Here is a 26,226-nt window from a genome sequence, read left to right as displayed (position 1 = left end):
AACATATTCTCGGGTTGCGGCTTTCGCAAACAGGCTCTGAAATGTTCAGGTTTGTGATATATTGTATTTGAGCTTATCCATCTCTGCAGACTGTCTGTTACTCAGTTAACAAGGTGGAAAAGGAAGCACACAACTGAAAGAGAATATAAGGAGCTTCTGTCAGATACCCAATATACTGTGGTGGGTGTGTATTCCTCACAAAGGGCATCGCCTGTGTAAATCAAGTAACCATGGATCTGTTTTTCTTTTTTTTGACCACAAGTTAAGAAGCAGATTACTTACTTCATATCCTCGGGAAAGATTTGTGGACCGGCAATAGCTGCTTGTGTTTTCTCCTGGAGGTGATGGGACCCTTCAATAACTTTTTGTAATCATCAATATGCTGAAACTGCCCCTGGTGGGGCACTGCAACTGAACACCTGGAGATACCCTCCAGCGCTCAGTGTAAGCGCAGCCAACGTGAATGATCACAGCTGTAGGATCAGAGAATGCGGATCTGGCTGCGCTCTAACATATTAGTTTGTGCTTCCTAAATTGTGCATGTCGTGCCTCATTGTTCAATCTGGTCATTTTTAGGAGTCTCTGTCATCTCTGTGTAGGAACAATGGTGAAGTGTTATTTTTCTAAGGTGGAGTGAGGCTTTTCCCTCCTTGATTTCTGGTGTCACGTTTCAGTGGAACCTTGACCTGTAGCAGGTACGAGCAACATGAATCATGGATATTCATTTAACTGTGTTGGCTAAATTAAAATAGTTTAAAAATGGGAAATATCTTTTTTTTGCAAACAAGCAAAAGCTGTCTGACCTTTTTAGACGAGGCAAAATGTGATTACTTAAAAAAAAAACTGATAATAATAATAATGATAATTTTATTTATATAGCACTTTTCAGTGCTGTACAAACGAATCAAAACAAAAGACACAGAGAAGAGAAGCAACGTGTCAAATAGCAAGGCAAGTATAACAGGGAGATTTACAAATATGTGTGTTAAAACAATGAGATCAATAGAGCAGACAGAAGACGTCTTTTAGAGGAGTGTTTTAAACTGGGGCAGTGACTCAGTACGTCTGATTAAGGATTAGCTTTAAAAAAGTGAAACATTTGAGAAACACTGGACTGTCTACAAATATAATAAATACCCCATTTACAATATACTAATATACTAACATTACGTACACATGTAGTACCTTAAAACTGAGTGACCCATAGTGCTTTGCTTTATATTATATTCAAACACATACACGGTGCTGCAATGGTGCTGGAGCTTCCATTCAAGGTGATGACCTGCTCTACCATCACAGTTACCGTCAGCCCACATTCAAGGGACTCATTACGCATGAACACCATGCTGAATACAAGCATTCAATCCAGAAATGTGAATGCATCTTGTAAAGACACATCATCTGCCCTTGGCAGCTTATTCTGACTGCAGTGTGTGTGCACTTTGAACTCTGCACATTTTGTATGAGAACAATAGGCAAAGATGCTTCCCACTCTCCGCCGCTGTCACTGCTTTTAAAGGGCATAAAGGAGCCAATATGATTGGCCACAGTTGTGGACACAGCCCCTAAACGACCCTTACTCACATACCTATTATGTATGAAAATTGATTTGCCCTAATCCAGCCCGACTTCTCTGTGTACCCAGGAGCGCTTCATGCTCCAAGCCACAAAAATACCCAAATTGTGTCACCACTCCCACTGCACACACGGCATTCTACAACATGTTTCCTCAAAATGAGCGTCTCCTTTTGACCGACTGTCTAGAAAGTCTGAAACTAAGAAGTTCAAATAGGTGAAATCATAATAATAGTAAAGATTTGCGATCCATTAAAGACATTTGACTAGTTTCCTGTCTCAAATCGTAAACGCTGTGGCGCAGCCCTTGCTCGTACATATAGAGGTTTATTGGCAAATTCCAGTGTCATGTCAAGGGTACGGTGGCCCTGAGAGCCCAGTGTACTTCAGCTGAAGAAAACACATGCAGATAGACAAAACACAAAAAAATTCAGAAAACATCTTCATCAATTTGACAACACGTGTGCTGCAAATACTCACAACACAAAGAAATACACAAATTCATGCAAATTCATGGTATGTGCTCTTCAGATGTTTTCTGAATTTGTTTGTGTTTTGTCTATTTGCATGTGTTTTAGCTCTCAGGGCCACCGTACGAGCTAATGTATTACCCTACTTTAGCTCCTGTATGCTAATGTTACAGCTAGGAAAATGGGATATGGCATTCAGGGGCTATTTCCTGTTTCTTTTCATTTTGATCAATGGGTTCGTTAATTCATTTGTAACTTGTTCTTGCTTCAGTACAATGCCTCGGGAATGTCACTGAAAATGACAGAGCATTTTTTCAACAAGTTATCATTTATTGGACAGCAGTCAGTTGAGAATGTGTATACATTACATCTGTCAAGGTTCCAGGTTTATGCATATTTAAGAAAAAACAGTATCTAGTATCTTCCTATCACCTGACATCTATTGTGTCTTTAAGGGCTCTGGGGCAACTTTAATGCAAAACAGGAAGTAGGTGCGTCAGAGTTCAGGGAGAGACAGCCCCATAAGGGTGCTGCAACAGATGGGAAAGAGAAGTAAACTTAACAATAATGTGCATGTTTTATTCTGGCAACATTTACAGCAAAATATGTCTTTTTTTTAAAAGTACTGTCAGTCAACAAAGTCTGTAATTTACCACTGGACAAGTCTGGATATAAAGTGTAAATGTGACAATGGTAAAGTAATTAGCAAATTTAACCTAAATTGAAGTAGATGCATTTCACACGAGTCTCTATATTAGGTTTTAAAAATTTATGAAAATGTGGTAAGCACTTCATGAATGAAGGGGGCTGAAAGTGACTTTTCTGCATCATGTTAAGAAAGAGGCAGAAAACTGCTGCTGTAGCAACCTGTTTGTGGTACAATTTCTCTTTCTGGGTGAATCTCCATTTAACTCGAATTTGGGGAATGTAGGATGCCTTGTGATCCTGAATACGTTTCACTTGAGTTCTGAAGCTAAAAACAGTAACAGTGTGCTTATCGTGTTAAACACTTGACACACACGCGCGCACACACAAACACACACACACACACATACTAACACACACACACACACACGAGCAGTCACAATAAACACAGGCTTGAAATGTGAAGAGAATCTCAATTTGACAATATGAGATGCATATTTCTCTGATTATACTGGAACTATTCACGAGCGAATCTTTCAGTACGCCACAGTGAATGCAGCTGCAGTGGATGCATATTGTTTGAACTGAAGTGGAAGCTGGACAATTGTCCTACTGTAGGATGCCCTGGAGCTCAAACTGTGCAGCCATGGAAATATCAATGTGCTGAGCAAAAGAAAGCCTCAGATGCAAACCCACTCCAGCTGTGCCACCGAACCTCTCAACAGCTGGAACCCACAGCTCAGGCCGGATGCATGACCAATTCGCGGCTGTACAAGATTTAAGTGAGGTGCAAGTAGAGTCAAGACAGTTTCTGTGGTTTCATGAATTACAAATTTTATATTTATATCAACCAAACAAACAAAGGAAGACGGTTTTAAAAAACTGACCACTATGATCTTCAGTCTAAGAGAACGCTACAGGTGCATTTATCAGACAAAACCGGAAGTAATGATATTATCTGATCAGACACTTTGTTCATGCTCAAATGTAAAGTGCAACTGTGAGCAGGACTTCAAAGGGAAAAGGGAGTGTTTCACCTTCCCGGTTGGTTGAGAACTCTAATTAGATTGAACTACAGCTAACCGCTGCTAAGAAAGGAAATAATAAAGTCAGACGTAGTAAAAGATACGGATCTCTTCTCTGTTGAAAGGAGGTTGACAAACTGACTCCAGAATATTGTAGCTGAAATTAATGTAACCAGGAAACTGTGAAGGGTTTTTAATTTGTGCTATGTGTTTTTTTGGGGTTTTTTTTTTGGAAAGATCTTATAATAATCTTATGAATGCTTTGTTGGCAGTGTACATTAATAATCACACCAGAGGAGAATTACACAAAAACACATTGAAATGTTTGTTAATATCTTACCATGACAATGTAGAGCTAATATAAAAAACAAGCTTGGCTAAGTGATATAAACTCTGTTACAAGAGTGTGCAAATTCTTGGCCAGTGACACAGTATAATCAGTTTAATAGTAGAAGAAGGCTGCCAGTTATTCTGACCTCGAGACAGCAGAGCCCACAATAATTCTTGTGGCAAATAATTAGTTTTATCGCACAATGACATGGGTCACCCATAAGGGCTTGATTATAACAAGAGAACAATATAAGAAAATGTGCGGTTCAGTGGAGCTCTCAAAGGGGATTTCTTCTTCATATCTTGTCAAATTCCAGATGACATTTCATATGACTGCAAACCAGAAACAATCCTTCCCCATATGAGCTGCTGCAGCCTCTGAGAGTCATTATATTGAGAGCTGAAATTCCACACTGCAATGCTTTAGTCTTCACTCGAAGTGCTTTGTTTGTACTGACACTTATCAGAAAGCAGGAGGAGAGAGAGATATCACATTTTTAAATCAATGTTGTTTGCACTATTTTCTTGAGTAAAATATGCAAATATTAGATTAATATGTAAACAAAATATTGAAATTGTATGAAGGCATTAAGGGCTGCCTTGTTTGCTATTAATCTTTACCTCTAACTGATTGACAGTATTTATTTGAGCTTGTATTATTCATCACACTTTCCATTACCCGTGGCGAGCTGTTCTCTTAATGGCACTGCATATTGTGCCTGCTCAAAGGAAATGGTGTGGCAAACATGCACATTTTGCTTTTTTTACTCTGACTCCAATCTGTATGGTATTGACCATATGTTGAATAATATAGCCTGCTATTTGTTATTCCAATTACATTTGGTACACGGTATTTTTTAGCTCTGCCTGATGGATTTGCACTCATCTAATGTGTGCAGTGTACTGCTGCTTAACAGACTCAGAATTTGCATTATAATGATTTAGAAGACCAATGCATTTTTAATGCTCATAAACTAGAGTGTGTACTGTAGCTTTTTTTTTTTAACAGAATATGTTTACTCCACCATTTAACTGTGTATATGGTCGTGACATTCGTGGCAGCTCCTTGGTATGAAGCTGCTCTTGCTTCTGCATGAGACTAATCATGATGAGAATGTGTCTCAGCAGAAACACAAAGACGGACGTTTAACTAGAATCTGCGCCTCTGTGGTCAGCTGCCGCTTTAAAATTACACTGGCTTTGGTCATAGCCATTAGAGCAACTGCGAGACTGTAAGCTTGGCTCTGAGAGAAATTTTTAATTAATAGTGTGTCTCTTATCATGGTGTAGGAGACCTGATTTTTTGATACCGATCAGCTTTTGACAAAACTTCAGGGAATTATTCATGTCATTGCTGGATTTTGGCGTTTTTAAAATTACACTGATTAGCTGAAGGGCGGCACTGCAGTATCCATTCATTCCTCCAAGCATCACACACAATATCTCACATATCACTGACTGAATTTTTACTGAACTTGGGGAGATGATGCATGCCAGTACAGCATTTGAGTATTTTTAGATGTAGACAGATCGGCCCAAAGGGGGTGCTCTGTTTGCCATTTGATTATCCACACATTAATAACCTGTCACTAAAGTACATTTCCAAAGACTGCACAGAGAACAGAACATGCATGATACTTTTCTCCTGCCATCATCGTGCGTGCGGCGTCCTACGTCAATACACATAAAATCAAATTCATGCCACTGAAAAGAAAAGCTCCAAAAACACACAAACCAACCAGTCACATCATAGCTGTATTGTTACAGTGCTGTGCAAACTCACAATACGCTGCTCCTTCCATTCAGTAAGTCATTCTGTCTGTCTAAACAGCATTTGGTAATGTGGCTCAACAAAAGATTTGTGGAGATCAGGATTCCATGTATTCCATGTATATATATATATATATATATATATATATATATATATATATGTATTCACTATCCAATGTCATTGTCTGCTTGTTATCAATAAAACCTGCAAAGCAAGAGAAGTTCCCTCCTGTATGTCAGATACCAACACAAGGTAACTTAACTCAGACAATGCACCCACAATAAATGCGAGATAGTCAGAGGAGTTTCTTAAGGTATTAGGGTGGCCCTAAGCCTTTATCTTATCAGGTTTCAGTCCAATGCACAGGGGGATAGGGGCGGGGACAAAAGGAAGCCAAGCAATTAATTGTCTTCTCTGCTTGGCATCTCATTTCAGCACCCCAGAAGGTCTATTACAGGAGCAAGACAGTCATTAAACCTCAACAATAATCACTGCTGAGCTATGCCTTCATCCTCTGTGCTACTTCAATGTCTCCTGCTTAATGGCAGCCGGCTATGACAATTCCACTCAAACGCAATAAAATTTTGATACATGCAAGTCAATTTATAGTGTTTAAATGCCATGTTAGTCACATCGCCGACATGAAACAGAAGTGGAGAAGTAATTATTGTGTGCTAGAATCAGTCTATCTATTAAATGGACTAAATAATCCAGTGAAATTACTACATAATAAAATGCAGCAGGACCTCTTCAGATGCAAAAACCACCAATACTTCTGAAGCAGCAGAGCAAAAAAGAGAATAGGGGAAGCTAACAGTGGGAGGCAGAGAAGTGAAAGAGCATCACGGGGAGAACAAAAGACAAGGGAAAAAAATGTAGGACAGGGGAAACTGAGGCTGAAAAAGAGCTTGGTAGGTGAGAATGAAGAAGATAGGGGTTGAGGGCGCTCAAGAAGAAAATGGTGGTGGGGGGGGGTAGGGAGGAGACAGAGGGTGAGAAAGGAGTTTGAGAGGCATAAAACTGGCAGTTGGGGAAGAGGAGATGGTTCATTTGTCACTGTCAGATCAGTTTGTTTCTCCTTCGTAACTGCGAGGACGAGCTCTGGCCCACAACCCAGCCCCGATCCTCCCCGTTCTTAAGCCAACCTCCCATCACCATCTATCCTCCAACCTCTGCCAGCACCTGCCCTCTCTCCTATCGCTGGAGATGAGGATGCAACCATGCTACAGTGCACTCTGTACACACACAATTTTGTCTGCCTGCATGGACATGCTCACTGAGCTTAATCCAATGTATGTCCCAGTAACAGTAGTAGCCTATAGCCTGGAGTAAAATCATCTTTCCAAAGGCATGTCTGAATGATATTAACATTTCTTTCGGCAGATAAATTAATACGTAACGAGGCATATCCATGCAGTCGTAGTCTTTTACATTGCTCACGTTTTAAATAGAAGATGAATGTTTGATTTTAACTAAATATTATAAAAATACAAAGCAGCTGCTTATAGCTCAGTCTGACTACGGCCCCTCTTTCTTCTCTATATATGTACCTCCTGCAAAGAAGCAGAGGCAGCATGCTGATACTGCACTCCTGGATGCATCACAGGCAGAATTCCACAAACTTTTATTGGCTGAGCGTCTACCCCAACCTGGGCCCTGTGATGAGCACTGTGGTGGTACTTCCTCACTAAAAATCTATCAGTTGGAGGTTAAAAAACACTTTCTTTGGCTCAGGAAGCGTGCGGTAGTTGGCAGTCATATTGCATGTTCAGTCCCCGGTGGGTAATGTGTCTACGGATCCATCACCAGGTGTAATTAACCTAAATTGTCTGTGGTGTGTAGGTAAGTTTGCAATTACTGCACCTAACTACGAGATGTTTTCTGCTGCTCATGCAGTTATCTAACAAGCAATTTGGTTTCCGAATGATAACCACGGTCGTGACTGTTTCTATAAAGACACTATTTCTTAAGAGTCTTTCTCTTCTTTTACTGGAACTCTTTTCCTGCCGGGCGTCTCTGCCTTATGACAGCTGGATTGTTCATTCCTTTTTTTTTTCCTGCTGCATATTATCTTCCCATTTCCTTTATTTGTTACATTAATTCCTTTTTATCATTCATCCACATAGTTACGTTAATATGATTGATGGTTCATTCATCTCTCTTTATCTTTTATTTTATACTCCATGTACTTCCATGTATATTTTAACACTCCTGAATGGACCAAATGACTGTCGAGATTACTGCAGCTATATACAGTGGAACCATCCCAAAGTCCATGTCTGTGGTAACATATTAAATAGCAGAGCAGTAAATTAAGGTTTTGTCATTTTGCATCATCGCTGTAGAGGAGCACAATGGTAATTTATGTATCTATAAATTGCATTGTGTTATTATTAGCAGAAAAGAGTTTTTTCAATCCATTGTTGGAATTTTGAAGGAACTATTTAACTTTAAAATTTCACACTCAAATAAATCGGTAGAAGGTAAAAGGTATTGGCCTGTACAGTAAAAGGAAACGGGGCATGGTTCGGACACAGCCTCCAGGTTTGGTGAATGAGACAGGTGTGTGCAGGTAAAGAAGACTGGAGGGGCAGAACTGACTTCACACCAGGGGAGCAGGCCTGACTTGTTATTAGATACTGATGCGACACATCTTGGAGTCGCCAGGAGGGCAACAGTGGAGGTGTTGAGTTCTCATGCCAAGAAAATCCCAAAAGGGTGAACAGTTCCATGCAAGGGGACATGAACTGCCAACATCAAGAGAAGAAGTGGCAGCCCTGGCAGAGGAGGTCTACAAGCCAGCCGAATACTATCACCCCCACAAAGAGTCCTGCGGCTACAGTGGAGCCAAACCTATCGCCCCCCAGGCAATGGAATCGAAACGCACTCAGAGGGGACGGATATGAATATCCTTACATCTGTAATTGCAGCACACAGGTCCAGGCTCCGAGGGAGCAGGTGAGTTAGTTGGAAGGTAGACTGTGTTGAAATTGCCCTTAATAGCCTAATGTTATACTGAGTAAAAAGTATCTCTGTGACATGCTAAGCCTAGCTTAGCACAAAGACTGGAGCAGGAGGAAACACCTAGCTCCTGTCAAGAGAGAAAAAGAAAAGAAAAGTCTTTCCAAGACTAAAAATATCTTATTAACATGTTGTATCTTGTTAGCTGTCAAGCAAGCCAGTCACCATTGCATCGAAAGGTCGGCTAGGCTTCTTCTGTCATGAACGCATAAATGTGGCACTAACTCTTTGAAAAACAGAAAAATCTAAACCCTAAAATCCATATTCCTTTAAGGTTTTTGCAGGTGGGAAGTTATCGTGTTAACGGGAGCCGCTCTGGCAGTTCTCTCAAGTTAAAAAGTAATGATTTACTCAGGGAGATTGCAGTTATATCTAAATGTAAAATGAACTGAATCTAATTGCTTAATAGCTTTCTTAAGAGTTGGATGTGTCACAACATTCTGCAGCTAAATGAAAATTTGTCATAATCGGAAAAGTCTTACTATGTCACAAATCTTAATGAAAATCTTGGCAGTTCCACTAATAAAGTAAAACCTTTGTGAGAAATTTTAATGTAACTTTTCTGATGTAACATTTAAAATGTCAAGCACATCAAAATTAATGAGATTATTTTCTTTTGGCAATTTTCTTTTTCTTCTTCTGACTTCTTTCCCTTTAGTTGAAAAGCATATGAACAGTGAGGTCTGTGATCATAAATGTAAATGACATGGTCACATTACAATAGTCTTTCATCTGGCTTTCACTAGCTTACAATGCATTTCAACAGTTTATTGATAGCACTAAAATATTCCTATTTCTGGATTAGATGCTGATATAAAGTCACACCTGTCATCCCCCTGTTAACAGAACATGTCCTCATCTTTTCACCTACTTGGGCCAGGACCAGTTACAAGACACACAAAAAAGGTATTTGTGTATGCCAGATATGCAAGATTGCAAATTCATAATAGTCAGAATTTACATAAATTCCTCTGACTGAAATATTCATGCAATTAAAAGGTTAACTACTTCTTAATATCTGTCTGTAAATGACTGCAAAGAGGAGAGAGTGATATTAGACTAGAAAATACCAGAGGAATGAGGGACGATTAACCACTTGCAATGTAAAAGAGAAAATTGCACTGTGGACCGCTCAAGGCGATGTGCTGCAAGTGGCTTCCCTTCTTCCAAAGTTCTTCTCAATTTTCTAACATTGTTTTAGAAATAATCATGCTGATATAAATACCCGAATGCATTTGGAGACTGAATCCATTCAGTTGGATACTTAAGACTAAATTTTTTTTCTGTTATTGGATTATGAATGGATCTTTGAGCCATGTTACCCTTTAGGGGCAAAATTTGCAAAATATAAAATATGTTGGTCCCCCACAGCACACAGAACATAATCCTACAGGACTAATTCATGACTCTATTCAGAGCAGCAGTCATGCAATGGAAAATGAAAGCAATAGAGGCACATTACATTTACAATTCACAAGAAGTAGTTATACAGTCTTGTATAATGTGTGTAAAGAACATAAATACAATTCAAATGATGCATTTCATTTTCATGTGTTCATTCATCACCAGCTCTTTTAAAATAATTAAATTACAGCAATACGACAAAAACAAAAACAAATGTACTTGTGAGTGAAGGTTGTAGAAAAAATTGAATTCATGAGTTTCTCTCGTGCTGCTGTTAAGTCCGAAAAAAAAAAGAAGCACTGAAGACATGAAATTAATCATAGCCCCACATCAGTTTGTCACAATGAAATGTTTCCTCAGAGCTAATTAAACGCCATTCATTAAGCAGCTCCAAAAGTATGCAGCTGCGACACATCATACTGCTTTAAAAATTTGTATACATATTTAGAGATGTTTTCATAATGTTTATTAAATGCCATGAAAATCTCCCAGAAGACCTGATGGTAGAGTTTCCCACAGAAATACACCAGAAATAGCAATTTATGGCCAAGTCAGGGATTCACCTTTGACTTGATCTAGGATTTAGAATTTCAGACTCGCTATGAAAAATGTGTCTGCCTCTGGAAGATTTGGGTCAGGCTCATCAAACGTAATAAGCAGCACTCTAATCACATGAGAGGCAGTATGCTGAAACCTCACAGCTGTATGCGATTGTTCCGATCGAAGGAGGGTGAAAGAGCTGTCACTGGCTGAGGAGCATGTTACAAAATCTCAGCTTGGGTCTGTTTTAGCTCAATAACGTTTCAGCTAAATTCTATTTATTGGGATGATGATCATTATGTGGTGGTCTGCTAACTAAAAAATAAATGGATAACTGTATAACTGTGCAGTTTTCACCAACCATCGCTGAATGCAGGGATGATCAAGACTCACTGATATCTGACTACTGCGATGACATTTCTGAAACTGTGTTGCAACCACGTAGAAACACTTGACACACACGAACCAATTCTTTTTTGTCCAACAACAACATCTGACACGTAGCTCTGAATACATATCCTAAGGACAACATGGCAATTCAGTGACGAATCAAATAAGTTTTACCCCATCTGTAACTGTGCACCTTTGTGGCTGACTGGTCTTAAAGGTGTCTGTGGGCCGGAGCACTTCCCTAATGGACTTTTATGGGTTTTATGGTGCACTGCAGGCTTCTAATGGGGTAGTATGTCTGATGGGGATGCTGCTCTCTGGCCCTCCTGGGCCCTGTCTAGGTTCCTAATGTGACCGGAAGAGAAGAATGCATAATGTATCACTGTTTCTCTAAGTCAGAGGTTAATATAGCAAAAGAAAGTGGAGAATTTTGGGGGTTGAAAAGAGGGAAATGTGAGGTTATGAGAATGTGTAAGAGCAAAAGACACGAAAAGAGCCCAGGAGTTAAAGCAGCGGGAGAAAAAAAAAATACCATGGCATATTATTGAGGGACACTTTGGTGCTAAGCTGCTTATTGATAAAAGCACTAATCTGCCTGGCAGAAGGTAAGAAGGCTGGGATGTGTGGTGATATAATATCTCAGCTAAAGGCAATGCCATCAGGGAGCTGAGCCTCCACACAGCTTTACCTTAAGGAGTTACTCATTTTATTTTATTTTTTACATAAAAGACGGAATCTGACCATGTGCCAAAAGCATACATATAAGCCTGGGGAAAAATGAGAGCAGATCACTGTGAACCACTGGCTTTTCATCAGACATTTCATCAGACTTGATCGATAGGGGGAGACCATCACTTTTTAATACGAATATAGATCACTAGCAACACTTTAATTATTTTCCCTCTACATCAAAGAGCAAGTCAGCATTGCTGGGCATTTTGATGACATCAAGAGGGTTCATGGCTGGCAGTCAGTGCTAGCTACACTCAAAGTTCTTGCCATTCATCAGGAAGACTTTTGTCACGGGTCCTTTGGCCATTAAATCAATACATTGCCACATTATTAAATATGTTTAATGCATAATTATTACATTAAAACTGACTTGATGCGTGAAGCAATATTCATGAAAGTGCCAGTAACTGTTAAAAACCTTGGTTGAAGCCTGCTGCTGAAATGTTATTCACCTTGCCATGTCGCACCCGACCTGGCATGCGATCTCATTAAATCTGTTTAAAAAAAAAAAAGAGCTGAGGAGGAAGTTACAGTTTGACACTATGTTAGTACTTTCAAGCACTGAAATCAGCAGCATAAGCCCAGTGGTATCACACATCGTTGGTACTTTTTTTGTTTTGTAATGTCATGCCAAAAAAAGGAAAGAATATCATCACTTGCCTCTGCAGAGAATAATGTGTTAAGGAACAGGTTTCAGCTTTTTACAGGTAACTGGCTAAAATAGAATTTACAGATAGAAACAGACAAGTATGTTAATTGTACTTTATACACTGAAAATGTACTACGCTTTCCTGCTCACGGTCTTAGGCTCTTACCAACACCTTTAAGTCCTGTCACACCGAGACTACGGACCAAGCAATCTCAGTGGGCCAACTCTGATCATTCAGCCTGAGAGTGGGGTGCAAATGAAATCGATGCCTATGTCCTAGTTCAAAGAATGGTTCTCTCATTAGGGCGAGCCTGCTAATTGAAGTCATTTGCCTCTCAGCTGTCTCCGTTGCCCTCCTCATGTTGATCATCCCTCTAGTTAAAGGCTTTTTTATTGGGGCATTTTGAATCAATACCTTCTCTGTTACCTAGAGTAGTGGGAAACATCTAAATATTATCTGCTCACAAAAGTGCTGGCAAATAATTTCTCATGTCCAACTATTTTTTCTCTTGATAATACGTGTTTTCCAATTGAAGTTAATTATACTTTCTTAATAAAGTAAGAAAGACATAGTCTAGGAATCCCATCACACATTCCCAAATACAAACCCTCCTAAAAGACAAAGAGTTAAACAGATTAAGAGAAGTTGGGTAACAAGGTGCGAGGTACTGTATATTTAAATGACTATATTAAAAAAATACTTAAAAGTAACTATAGTTTACTTCCCAGCGAAGTGAATTTTATCAATTAGTGACATAAAATGTTATTCCAACTGTAATTCTAATATCAGCAATTTGTAATTTATGTATTAATTGGAAACATTTTTTAGGACAAGCCCAATTTACACTTTTAACTGAAGCCCCAGGGTAAGCAGTGTCCACCAGATGAGGTGCTGAATATGTAAACTCAGGCGTGTCCACCTTCACGTTGTGAGCCATAGATTCTGACCTTCGGTTCAGTCAATTTTTAATCTTCTCTCCTCAGCTATCTGGAAGCCGCCAATAAGTCTGGCACCTCCGTTGGTCTGCTGTTGTAAAGCCAGAAATCTTCATATTAATGAGCATCACATACATCAAATAGGATTTGACTTGCTAAGTCACAAGGACTTAATGAAACTGCGTTTCAACAGTTGATTGGCCTCTGAATAATTAGGATGTATCCTGAGATTTAGGCGCTCCAGACTGCAGTCCAGTGAACATGAAACAAGACAGCATCAGAGGGCTCCATGGAGAGTGCCAGGACATTGTAAATGTGCTGAGTATAGCAGCCGGTCTGAGCATCCAGCGTTTCCGCATAAGCCTTGATTATTGAGCTGTGCCATCTTTTATATTGTGCAGCGCCAGATCGTACAGCTGACATCCGTCTCCGTCTACTGTAACTCAAGGTAACACACATCCTCTCTACCCTGGCAAGACACTTCAAAGGATGTCTAGGGATGTTATGTGAATATTTTTGGCCTCTTTATCTCCACCTGCCTAGCGCAGTTTTTAATAGCAATGAGCAGACACACCAAAGAAGATATGAAGGGGTGGAATGTAAGGATTTTAATTTGAATTTGGTCATTGTCTGAGACATGGGTCCCTTCTTGTCTGTGGTGTTGTCTTCACTGTCGAAGGCAGTGGTGTGTTTGCAAAAACAATCAATACATCTTCGTTCTTATGAAATTCGTTCTTACATTTGTCCTGGTGTTGTTATGTTAGCTAGCTACTTCTGTCAATGAGCTAAATGTCATAGGTGCCTGCCTGTCTGTAATGCAGCTGCACGTTTGACTACCGCAGCTACGGCAGCAGCTCCAACAGGCAGGTCGGGGACAAACCCTTTTATACTTTAGGGTGAAGCAACTGAAGAAAAAAAAATATGAAAAACAGAAATTTCTTTGTCATCCTTAATAAATGTTGTAGATCAGTGTAAGTTGTGTGTCTTACCAACTGGGCTAATGAGCAAAAAGTGACTCAAGTGTTTCTTAAGGATACAGTATGTATCCAACAAACACCCAAAGACCACTGCCACAAAAAATAAAATATATTATTAAAAATCAAAATTAAGACTTTGTTACCAACTGATTTTGATTAAAAAAATCTTTTCCGATGTCAGCCCAGGTGATATTTTAAGGCAGACAATGAAGAAAATTAGACGTGACATTATTCTATTACTTTGCTCTCTTTCAGGGTTTCTTTGTCTTTCCCTTTATGCTTCTGCTTCTTGTAGCTGACACTGCTGGATTAGTTGATGTTGACAGATTGACATCCAATCAAAGCATAGTTGCTTGTCAACACATTTTCTTCTTTTTCCTCAATATCCAGCAGGACTTGAGATATCTGAATAAAGGACAGATTCATCATTTTGAAAGCCTTGCAAATAACATAGGTGCCATTAACTACCTGCATGTGGCCATTTTTAATAAATATTCACCTTTTGTCTGATTACTGATGATTAGGAATGTTTGTAGTCTGTCAATAATGTCCAAATTTAGTAGCAGTTAGTTGTCATAATGAACAACACCAAGAGACAGTAGCTTGTCAGAGGAAAGCAGTCACTTTTAAGATTCTAATCTTTTGATAAACTTTGATAGAATACAATTTTTATGTATCTATCTTGCGTAAAACGTCCTGATAATATTTCTCCGGGTAGAATAACCTGAATATTTTGAGGATGGGAATGCTTCATTATACTTTAATTTAATTAGTGTCCCAAGGAAGGGAAAGGAAGTTGCCAGTTCAGTCTTCCTGTGCAGCCATCCTAAACCACATGAAATTAGCCTTCTTTATGGTCTCCCTCTCTTTCCTCTTCATAGACACGTTTGTCTTCATATACAGACACAATAGTATCTTTTTTCTCTAATCTCAGTGTTTTCAAGAATTTTCCTGTTTTTGTCATTCCTCCTGTGTTTGCCTCCATATAGATCACCTGCAGTGTTTCCCCTCTGGTATTTTTTCCCAGCAGTGCGGTCTGGGGGGGCATAAGGTGAGGGGATGAGGTGCACCCCGAATGACAGGCACATAGAGAGGGCCAGTAAAGAGACTGACTGGGCTGGTAAAAACTTTATTGATTTTGTGACCGGCCTACCGGAATTTGTGCCAGTATACGCGATGGGCAGTCCAGCTGTGAAGGGTTTTGTTGTACCTGTGTGATACATGCACATAGTACGCCGGCAGTCAAAATGAATATCAATAGGTCATAAAAAATCTATCTCACTTAATCTACCTTTCTGTCTCTTCTGTTTCTTTTTTATCTTTTTTCTCCCTCTCGCCTCGGTCAGGGGTTTCCCTGTGTCTCCAGTTTCAAATTAAAAGCCCTCTGCAGAGTCATGCAATTGCAACTCCATGATATTGCAGCGGTAGCAATAATTTTTCAGCAGCAGGACGCTTGCAAAAATGCATATAGGGGAAACACTGACCTGGTCCTATCACCTGTCTACCAAGCTACTACTCATCCACAATTAGAGGTAGTATTTCTTAGAGGCTTGCTCACTGCCAGGTTATGTTACCCTTCTGCTTCAGCATCCCAGCCATTCCTCTTGTTACATGTTTGTCAGTACCTGCCTGAAATCTTCATGATTTGCCCAATACCTTGCCTGACTACCAGTTGTTCATATCCTGCCTGTCTGTCAGTTCTACTGTGTTTTGAGCTATAAGCCTAAAATAACTTACTTTTGAGTCCAACCTTCGATTACCTGAACGTGACAGTATGATCTGGCCAGACTGAAGTCCTAGCAGACCCAGTATTTACAGTGGAAGAGGGAAAAAGGCAGATGAAGTATGAAGGGTTATGACAAACAAGACCACTGCACATGATTTTGTACCCTCATGGTATGTGCTTTCTCCGATGGTGCAAGATTTCCAATTAAAATTTACTCAAACCTCCTGAGAATCTGCTCTTGTCATCTTTATGACTTTGTTTGATCCTACCATGTCTTGGCTCCATCAGGGCTGGATCAAAGTCCCATTGATTCATTACTAGCTTCTGCTCTTAAAGCAGTCTTTCACTGTTTGTTTGCGTGTCAGAAATGTCACTTTATCTCAGCCAACAGTGATCATTTTCTTCCGACATATTTCCAGGTTGGTGTTTTAAACTTAATTAGGGTACTATGACTGCACTAGTGCAACCAAGCATATAATTACTTTATTATAACATTACATAAATTGGTATACGAAATGTTTAGATCCTCCTCAAAAACTTAAAAGCTACAACATGCAAGTTCTGGAAATGAAGCTAGCACTAGCTTGAGATTTTAAAGAAAACCACTCTGCTCTGCTACGCTACGCCCAGCTCTTTGCCTATATCCCTGTTGTGTTCACTGTCTCAGCTAATGCAGGAATCGGGCACTTGCTAGTCTGCAAGTCAGCCATAGTGACGTCTTAGAGCAGATAACACTAGTTTTAAGCCGCAGTGCGACAGTTGTGAGCCTGTTTACATTAAGATATGTTCTGAAGCATATTACATCTTAAAATTTGGAAATTTGGAAAAACCTAGGCACTGTGGCTTTAAGAAATTGATAATAGTACGTAATGGCAGCAAAAAACAATGACTGTATATAAAGATGTATGGCACGTCTCCACTTCCTGCCATTGAACAAAAATGAAGCCAAAATATCCCAGACACGAGCGCTGCCAACTTGCACTGGTGATGTCATTTGGAGCCAGAGTCTACGCAGTTGTGTACTAAAGTCCCGCCCCTAAACCCGTTTGACCCAATTGTGAGTATATCATGACATTATACTCCCATTTTATAGCATCAAATAATTAATGCAAATCACACTACTGTACATCCGTGTGATAAGAGCTTCCTAAAATGACAGAAAAATGTTTGACATGTACATTGATTTGTTAGTTTCAGGGGGCGATCAAGATGTTTTGGCTTCACTTTTCCATATATATATATGGAAAATAGTATGTGTTTTCTAGCAAGTTGTAACTGTACTAGCAACATTTCTCACAGCTAATATGTTGTACTTATAGGATGCATTGAGTACTATTTATATTGTATTAAGAATAAAGGTCAATATCGTTTATCTAAGTAGATTTGGCAATGCAGTGTGAAATGGCAGCAGTATTGGTGACTGAACACTACATAGTATTTTTAGTAAAATGCTGTGTACGATCCAACACATTGTATTGAATCATGCTTTTATGCCATAAAACAGTAAGCAAAAACATGCAGTACAGGCAAAGTAAATTATTCCAGCATTTACAATGCTTTTCACCTCACTTTCCTTCCAGCCTTCTTTTTCTGGGTAATCAGCCAGGGCAAATATGTGGTGCACAAAGAGCCGTGTGTGTGTGGGTGTCTGTGTGTGTCGTGCCTGTTTGAAAAATACTGGAAGGCAGATTGGAAACTGAGATAGGAGAAGATAGGGAGAATAAGTCAGCTGCATTCCCTGCCTTCTCAACTATTCACTGGAATGCAGATGACATATTTTCTATGATTTCTAGGTTTCAATAGTCTTGAGCACAAGTGTGAGAGAATATTGTGTCACAGTCTTGTAGAACAAGTGGAAATTTTGCCTCTGGCCTCGTCTATAATACACCTCTGCTGGGTTCAAACAGCAGAATTGGGCTAAATTGGGCTAATCCCAGCTCAAAGGGATGCCTAAAGTTCACAAAGTGTGGGCTCTGCTTAACAAAGAAGCAGGTTAATTAAGACTGACTCACTCTACCCACTTTCCTGTTCTGAGAATCCACTGGGTTGGTTTTAGGTAACTGGACAGGAAAGGAGATAAATGAGTAGCCCACAGGGAGACAACACTCATCCATTTTCTGTAAATAAAGCATTTTACTAGCATGAATGTACATAAAGAATGAATTTACAGCTTTTCAAGCAGCCATGATTACTGTGTAACAGGGATTCTTAGTGTTCAATACCACTCACATAGTGTTTTGTTCAGGAGGATTCTCATGAAGTGAGGTGTGAAAAAAGGTGGCAGCTCTTGGACCCAACAGGGCTAATTATCAGCTCTTATGACTAATGTGAGTTACTGGTTTCTCCAGTAACCATCACGCAATATCACACATTCAGAGGTGACAAGGGGGAAGTTAAAGCTACAAAGACAGCTGATGTAATGGTGCACAGACCTCCAATGTAAAGCTTACCGTGTTTCTGCCGAATGAGTAAATGTTAATGTAATTTGTGGACATCACTGTGCAGAGGCAGTGTGAGTTAATAATCTTCAATTATGTCTGTATAATACTGTAAATATGATTTGATTTAACAAATCACTCATAGGTTCCAACATGCAATACTTTAGCAGTTCCACACCACACAATTTGAATGAATAAATGTGTGTTAATTTATATTAAAATATTATAATGTTAATAACAATTAAAATCTAATTGATGAAATCAGTTTTTTCAAATGTAATTCAGGACCAACATCTGTGATGTCTACTCAGATGCTGCACATCATGCATTTTAACAGTACATGATATTGTCACACTGTTAATTATTCCTATGAAATAAGCACATTTTACTGTATGTAAATGCCTACCCAGGCTCAATGACAAATATGTGACATACACCTGAGAATACTTCAACTTGCCAAGACCCTGAGGAAAATTCCCAATGTCCCCACTTTAATTACAATATTACCCAAACAGGTGCAAGTTGTATGAAAAAAATTGTAGGGGCCTCTATTGAGTGCATGGAAGCTACAGCACAATATCATGCAAAAAGCTTTTTTTAAAGCTATTATAGAACATTTTGTGTTGTTTGATGGTGAATTTGCACTTGTTAAGACTTTTTCTTGCCAGAAAATAGATCTTTTTATCTGAAATTGTGGGAAAAATGGTTCATTTCTTTTTTGATTTTCTAGCTGTTGGTGGGCTTTCACCACCTACTGGTAAAATATGGCTGTTTTTTTTATTTAGCATTTCACACATTCAAATTAGTGTGTGTTAAAATTCTAAAGTGTGTTAACTAAGGACCACAGAAAACAGGAGTCCATCTATACCAGCCACACACGGGCCTATCATCTTTCTCACTACTGTGCTGCGACGGTACTCCATCTGCACAGCGGCTGTGGAACAGTTGGCAGCAAAAAGCACTGTCCATGGTTCTGAATTTCATGAGTCGTGACACATACATTACATGACAACCGTTGGTTACAACTGTGGTTAAGGGTTTCAGATGTCTAAGTCTATTTCTGGCATTTACTGGTTCCTTTCTTTTTTTGGAAGAGGAATTTTAGGAAAAGGATTTATTTTGACTTTGCTGTGAGGTGATGGATATTTTTTGCCCAACTGCATTTGACCGTATTTTGAGGCAGTATGTCTGCTGTAATATACGATATCCCAGAAACTGCATTTCAGGAATTCTGTGCCAAAGTGGGTTAATCTAAAGCAATTAGAGGGCTGCTAAATTCTCTACTGAGTCTTGGGAAATGATGAAAACGTTTCTGGATTGATAACAGTACTATCTCCTAGTCTAGAAAACAAACTAAATATGGCTTTGAACATATAGATGGCACATGCTTAGATAATACTGTGATCTAATTAGAACATCTTAAACATCTGCTCAGGTTTTGGCACCCTCAACAAACCATTCTTGAGTATAAAGTGCTCAAATATTCTACTATCAAGCCTCAGGCTGTTTTCAAGGCTAGCATTTATTGATGTATATGTTTCCATAAAATAAAAAACATCCTCTGATAAAAGAGAAATTGGACAAATCAATTGATGTCTGCAAAATAAATCTATAGAGTTACCGTAAGTGAGTGCAGCAAACAAGGCCGTATAGTACACTGTAAAAAAAAAAAAATCTGTAATTTAACAGAATTTTTACTGTATATTTTACGGACTTTTCCTGTATTTTTAAAATACATGAAAATATTAATAAAATTACAAAAATAGACTGTGATTTTACATGTCAAATGTTAAATAACATGAAAACAACGTATCTGTGAATAACCATAAAATTTCAATTTTTTTAAAAGAAAATTACGTTTTTTTCACATAAAAATACTGTGAAAATATATTTGCAAGTGTATAGTAATTTCACAAGTATTTCTTTGTTATTTAAGAGATTAAACTGTTAAATTCAAGTTTAATACTATAAAAAGATTATAAAATGATAAAATTAATGACAATTAACAGTAAAAGAAGTATTTGTTCTGTAATTTTATTGAGATTTGTTTGTTAATTTACAAAAATCTTGTGTAATTACGTAAGTTTTCACAATAAAAATGTTGAATAAATGTGTTTTTGTCAATGTATAACATGTATAAGCAGTGGAAAACTGTCAAAATATAGTTAATATAATTATAGTTTCAGATTTTTTCCCCATTATACTTTTAAGGTAAAATCAATGTTTGGAAAACGGGTTGTAATAAATATATGCATTTTAAATTTGAGTACACACCCTGGACAGAAAGGAGCCTTATTCAAATATTAGGTTTGAATCTTTGCCGTCCAATCAGAGCATTGCACTCGGCTCCGCCTCCTCGAGCTCCGGGACAGTTGTGTGTGTGTGAGCTACGCTACGGTCTCTGCTCTCCTCCAAAAGTCAGTGGGCTAACTTGCTCCTCCAGAACTTTCTGTCTTCGGCTGCCAGGGAAAGGTGGAATCAAGTTTAACAAGGTAAACATTTTTTATGAGTGGAATTATTTAGATGATGTTGTTTATGTGAAATTATGTAGATTATGTGTTTTCAATTGCTACTAGCTAACGTTGCCAGTGAAGGGCAAATTGATAAGCATTTTAGCTGTGTCCAGATACGTTACCGTTAGGCTAACGTTAGCTCAAGGTAACTTAAAGCTGGTTCTGTCGTTGTTAGGTTCATAGACTGTAACATTATCAGCCGGTCTGTGGACAATCTTTTTTTCTCCAACATTTGGCGGCCACAGTTGCTGCAGAGGTTGAAATTTGCCGTGGAAGTCAGTGTTATGCTTGCGGCTATTACAGACTCCCGCTTTTTTCTCCTCTTTGAAGTGACATCGCCTGTGAAGTGGCTGTTGAGTGTTTTGAGAAAAACGCGGTGCCTGATTTTGCATGTCAGGACATACTGTTTTTCAGGCCAAAGTGTCATAGTTAAATTAGTTAAGTTATACTGTTCGTTTGTTGATGATTATAATGTTTTGTGGAACATCTGTTCAGTCAGTAAATGCCTATGTTGTGCTGTCCAGCAGGCTGAGCCAAATATGTCCAGTGGTCCTGAAGTCCTGAAGTTGAGTGGTCCTCAGCTGAATCCTTGACATTATTACTTTTCTAGGTAAGATATACAACTCTAGAAAAAGTAAATGATGATTACATTGTGAATAAATAAATAAATGTTTAAAACTTTTCTTTTTTCACGTGTTAGGAAATTGAGCTTGGCCCATTTAATAGCTACAAAGTTCACCTCAGCGTTGGTGTTGGTAGATAATATAATGTAATAAAATCCTTTTTTAACATGAAAGGTATGTTAAATATACAAGAAATCTATATAAAATTACATGTAAAAACCAAAAATGAACAGTTGATTGTTGCAATTTTAAACCCCCTACCGAGGTTTTCAACAGCTTTTGACATTTTTTGAAAGAGAAATCAAATGTTTTTATGTGTGGTATATCATTTTATTACATCAAATATGAATTAATATAGAAGTTTTTTATGTAAAATTATGTAATAAAAACCAATTAATAACAGTACCTTTCTGCAATTTTAAGCCTTATTATTTGTATTATGACAATGTTAGACCTTATTTATAGGTAATTTCATTGTTTTTATCCGGGTAAATATTCTTTATTAAACATTAAAAAGCCGAAAAAATATGGAAAATCTCATGTAAAATTAAAGCTTTAAACTGTATTTTAATTATGGAAAATTGGGCAGTGGGACACACACACAATACCGTATATCTAGCACTCGTCTCAATTATTAGTCTATGTACATTTGTGTTAAAGTAATATCTGTATACATAACTAACTTACCACTACCTTTGTAACTGTCTGTGACAGTTATAAAGGTACTTTCAAACTTGTCAAGAGCACAGACACGTACATTTTCCAGTTTCCACGTCACACTGCTTTACTTTGTTAAGTACTGACTCAGACTTCACCCAATAATAGATTTGTTTTAATAAGTGACCTGCCTTTAATCCAAGCCCGAGGGAGTGATAATGCTAGAGACAGTTACACAGCTAAATTCTGTTTGTAACATAATTTTTAAAAATCTGATTTTAATTTTTCAACAAAAAAAAAAAAGCTTATTACATTTGATGTGCTCACTATCCATTTACACAGAAGCTGCAACTTTCAGACATAATATTAAGAAGTGTAGTACGAACCTCAACACCTGACCGGTGATGTCACGATACTAACAGTATGACTTTGATACGATTCTGGACTAAATATCTTGATACAGACACTCAGTAGATACCACAAACCTGTTCTCATTCACTTACATTTTTAAATCGAATTTGACTGAACAGAAAACTGGAACATGCGTTGAGTAGAGTGCAGGGAGGTGTACTGAGTCATTCGTGTTCAGTCTACTTTAGTGTGCAAGCTAATAATAGTGAGTTTGAGCTTCATCACCATGAAGTGCCAGTGCCTTACAGTTAATGTTATTTATTATCTTCATACTCAAATAAACTTGTACTGTGGATTGTTTCCTTTTGTTTTTGACAATGAATCAGAATATTTAAATAACAGGATGATTGTGATAAAGGTCATAGTGTTAATAAAGCTTTTACATGGTGTGCAGTAATCTGACTCCAGCCATACTTGAGTTTATGTGATTTCTTTGCAACCAGACACCATTTATTAAAGTGTCTAATGAGATCCAGCCTTGTCAAAGGTCTGCACTCTACTGAGCTAGTAATAGAAATTACTATTGACAAAAATGTACATGCAATGATTATCACTACCAATAGTGATTGAGTTTAAATTGATCATTTATAACTAGTTTGTTGATCTGCATACATGTGAACGCCTGATTTTTAGCAGCTTGCAGGTTGTAGTTGAGTTAATGTTACACAACGTTGCGTTTGTCACATTGGTAAGTTAGCTAAAAAGATGAATCCAAATTAAACTGTTATAACTGCCTTGTAAAATGATGAAAAAAGTTCACTTGTCACAAAATAAATCATGCTCGTTTGACTTCTATTTGAGGGCATGAGCATGATGTAATGATGTTATCTATCACATTCACTAACCTGTCGCTCTCTGAATTCTTCGAACAGGTCGCCATGTCTGTCGACGAGATGCTTTGCCAAGTTGGCTCCCGTTATTCTGCGTAGGTTTCAAAACATCTTTGACGGACAGGCTTTGTGGTGTTTGGCCTCAGTGATGGCTATGTTAGTGAAATAATGCCATATTTCGCTTTGTGCTTTGTTGACAAGCAGTGGATGGCCAGCAAGAGCACTTGTATTTGCAGCCATGCCTCTTGTTTTGTCTCCATGAAAGCTGCAGTGTGAATATGAGAAAAAAAAAAGCTTGGCGTGCCCACCGTTCCTGCAGGGAGTGGAGGCAGAGCACTGCACACACACACACACACACACACACACACACACACACACACATGCACGCACACACACACTCACACAGACACACACACACACACACACACACACACACACACAGACACACACACACACTGCCCCACTGTTGCACATCGACGCAACTCACTGGAAATACTTGTTAAAACACTGTCATTCTTGAAGCAGCAGAACCAATAAAGTGGGGTCTAGAACTGTTTTAACAGCAGGGGACTGTGATACCTTTCCAGTATCCGTGTGCCAACACTACACCTGACCACATTCCCATTGAAAAGCCATTGTTGAGAGTAGCACAGTTAATTAAAGCAAGGGCACCACTCTACATCTGTCACATCACTTGGCAGTTACTTTAATTATATATTTTGGTCAATCTGTTCTTCCTGATGTGAGAGGGGATGCCATACATGAGACAACATCTGCTGAGGTATGTCACATGAGCTTCAACATCTGTCCATGTTTTTACAAAGCCTGTCAATCACTGGAGTCATGTCTCATACACATCTATGTTATCATATTGAGAAACCACAAACACTGTCAAGAGCTGAGCGTCTACATCTGTGCCCGAGTTACAATTAACACTCTTATAATAAGCAGCAAATCTACACACATACACAGAGATTGGCACTACACACAAATACCCAGACACACCCCGTGGCTTGCAGTCATTTTGGTCCCTTATGTTGTCCATCAAGGAGACAGTGGTGACTGTTCTCTAAACTGACTCCACCCACAAAGGCTTGTGATCACCTAAGCTGTCAGCTAGCATCTGCTGAAAGTACCGACCAGCCAACTGCGAGACTGGCTCTGAAGATATCTCCACAGAAAATGTGTCACCTACACATGTTCAGAACTCAGCAGCATATTTTCCACTTCTATTTTTGCTAATTTTAATGTGGCAAACCTTATCTGCAAAGCCTTGGAGAATGTCAAACTCCTTTCTATGTATGACACTGCAATGTAATATATGGAAGCTCCTTGAAAGCTCATGTCAACGCGTCTTGAGTGAAGATACATTTTTATACATTACTGTCAATGTATACCATTTAGTTTCATTGATTAAAATAATAGCCACCTTTTCAATGTCACTGTAGTAACACGGATATTGCATTCAGAGAGCTGGTTATGATTTGTTTGGTTAACAAATATCCGTCACAGTTCAGTGGTATTAGTCATGTGAGGTTGCTGATCGTGGATGCACTGCGTTTGTTTGAGAGGGAATGCCCCTGGAGCAGGCAGTCTTTGGATTTGGAGGTACTTTGAAGTTATGTAATACTGTCTTTACCTCCTACTGATACCTTGTATTTTTTCTCATGCTGAATGAGAGTTGAGTGCAGTAATTACTGCATTTGGAAAAGAGAGAAGAGATGCATTACAATAGCCTGTGTATATCTGTCTTAATAAAGTGTTGGGATCATGACATCTGGACATTTTGCAGTACTATACAGAATGTTAGACTATTCAAGGATTATGTTAGTCTGTCTTATCCGCTTGCACACAGACACAAATACACATCGACACTTATTTAGTCCAAGACGCACATTCACACACTTGCAGATGACACAGAAACCTAGAGACACACTAGCTTCCTGTCCCTAGACTTTACAATTTTTCTGTTCGTAATCCCCTCTGAGTCTATTAATATTTCTGTTTCCATGGCGATTCAAACCTTGCCAAATGTTGTAGAGATAAGAGGAGATAAGAGCATAAGGAGCAGGAAGATAAGAGCAAGTGACCTGCAGAGATCAGAGCACTAGAGGTCAGGGAGAAAGCAAAAATAAGTCGCTGAGAAATGGACTTTCCCTGCTCGACTCCACGGCCAAACAGGTGAGGAAACAAAATATGAAGGGCCATCCAAGTTTTCTAGTAGTGCAACACATCAACACATACTTGGAGTTAATCATTTTTGCAGCATCTTTCTTTGTGTATCCAATTTCACCCTCCAGAGAAGTTACATGGGAGCAAAACAAATGGTGAGACAGCATGTCACTGCAGTTAATATTAAGAGAAATAACTGATACTATATTATATCTATAACTAGAGTCCAGAAAACTCTAGTTTTCATAATTACATTATTCCCAAAGCATATAAATGTGGTCCTTGTACCTACAGAAAATTTTAGTGGCAACTAGAAATGAAGAGAAAACAATTTGAATTCAGTTTAAACATGTTGTAGGCTTTCAAATGGGAGTCAACGTTTTGTCTCTTT

The 26,226-nt window shown here is 38.6% G+C and overlaps 1 protein-coding gene across 1 annotated transcript in view; it reads right to left on the bottom strand.

Moving 5' to 3' along the window:
• Positions 1-26,226, bottom strand: part of pcdh1a (protocadherin 1a) — an 89,377-nt gene that overhangs the window by 51,008 nt on the left and 12,143 nt on the right. The window lies entirely within an intron of this gene.

The sequence above is a fragment of the Seriola aureovittata genome, chromosome 15 (genome assembly GCF_021018895.1).
Source record: "Seriola aureovittata isolate HTS-2021-v1 ecotype China chromosome 15, ASM2101889v1, whole genome shotgun sequence".
Taxonomy (NCBI): Eukaryota; Metazoa; Chordata; class Actinopteri; order Carangiformes; family Carangidae; genus Seriola; species Seriola aureovittata.
Note: the sequence above shows the minus strand (reverse complement) of the source record. Positions and strands in the feature narration are given on the sequence as shown.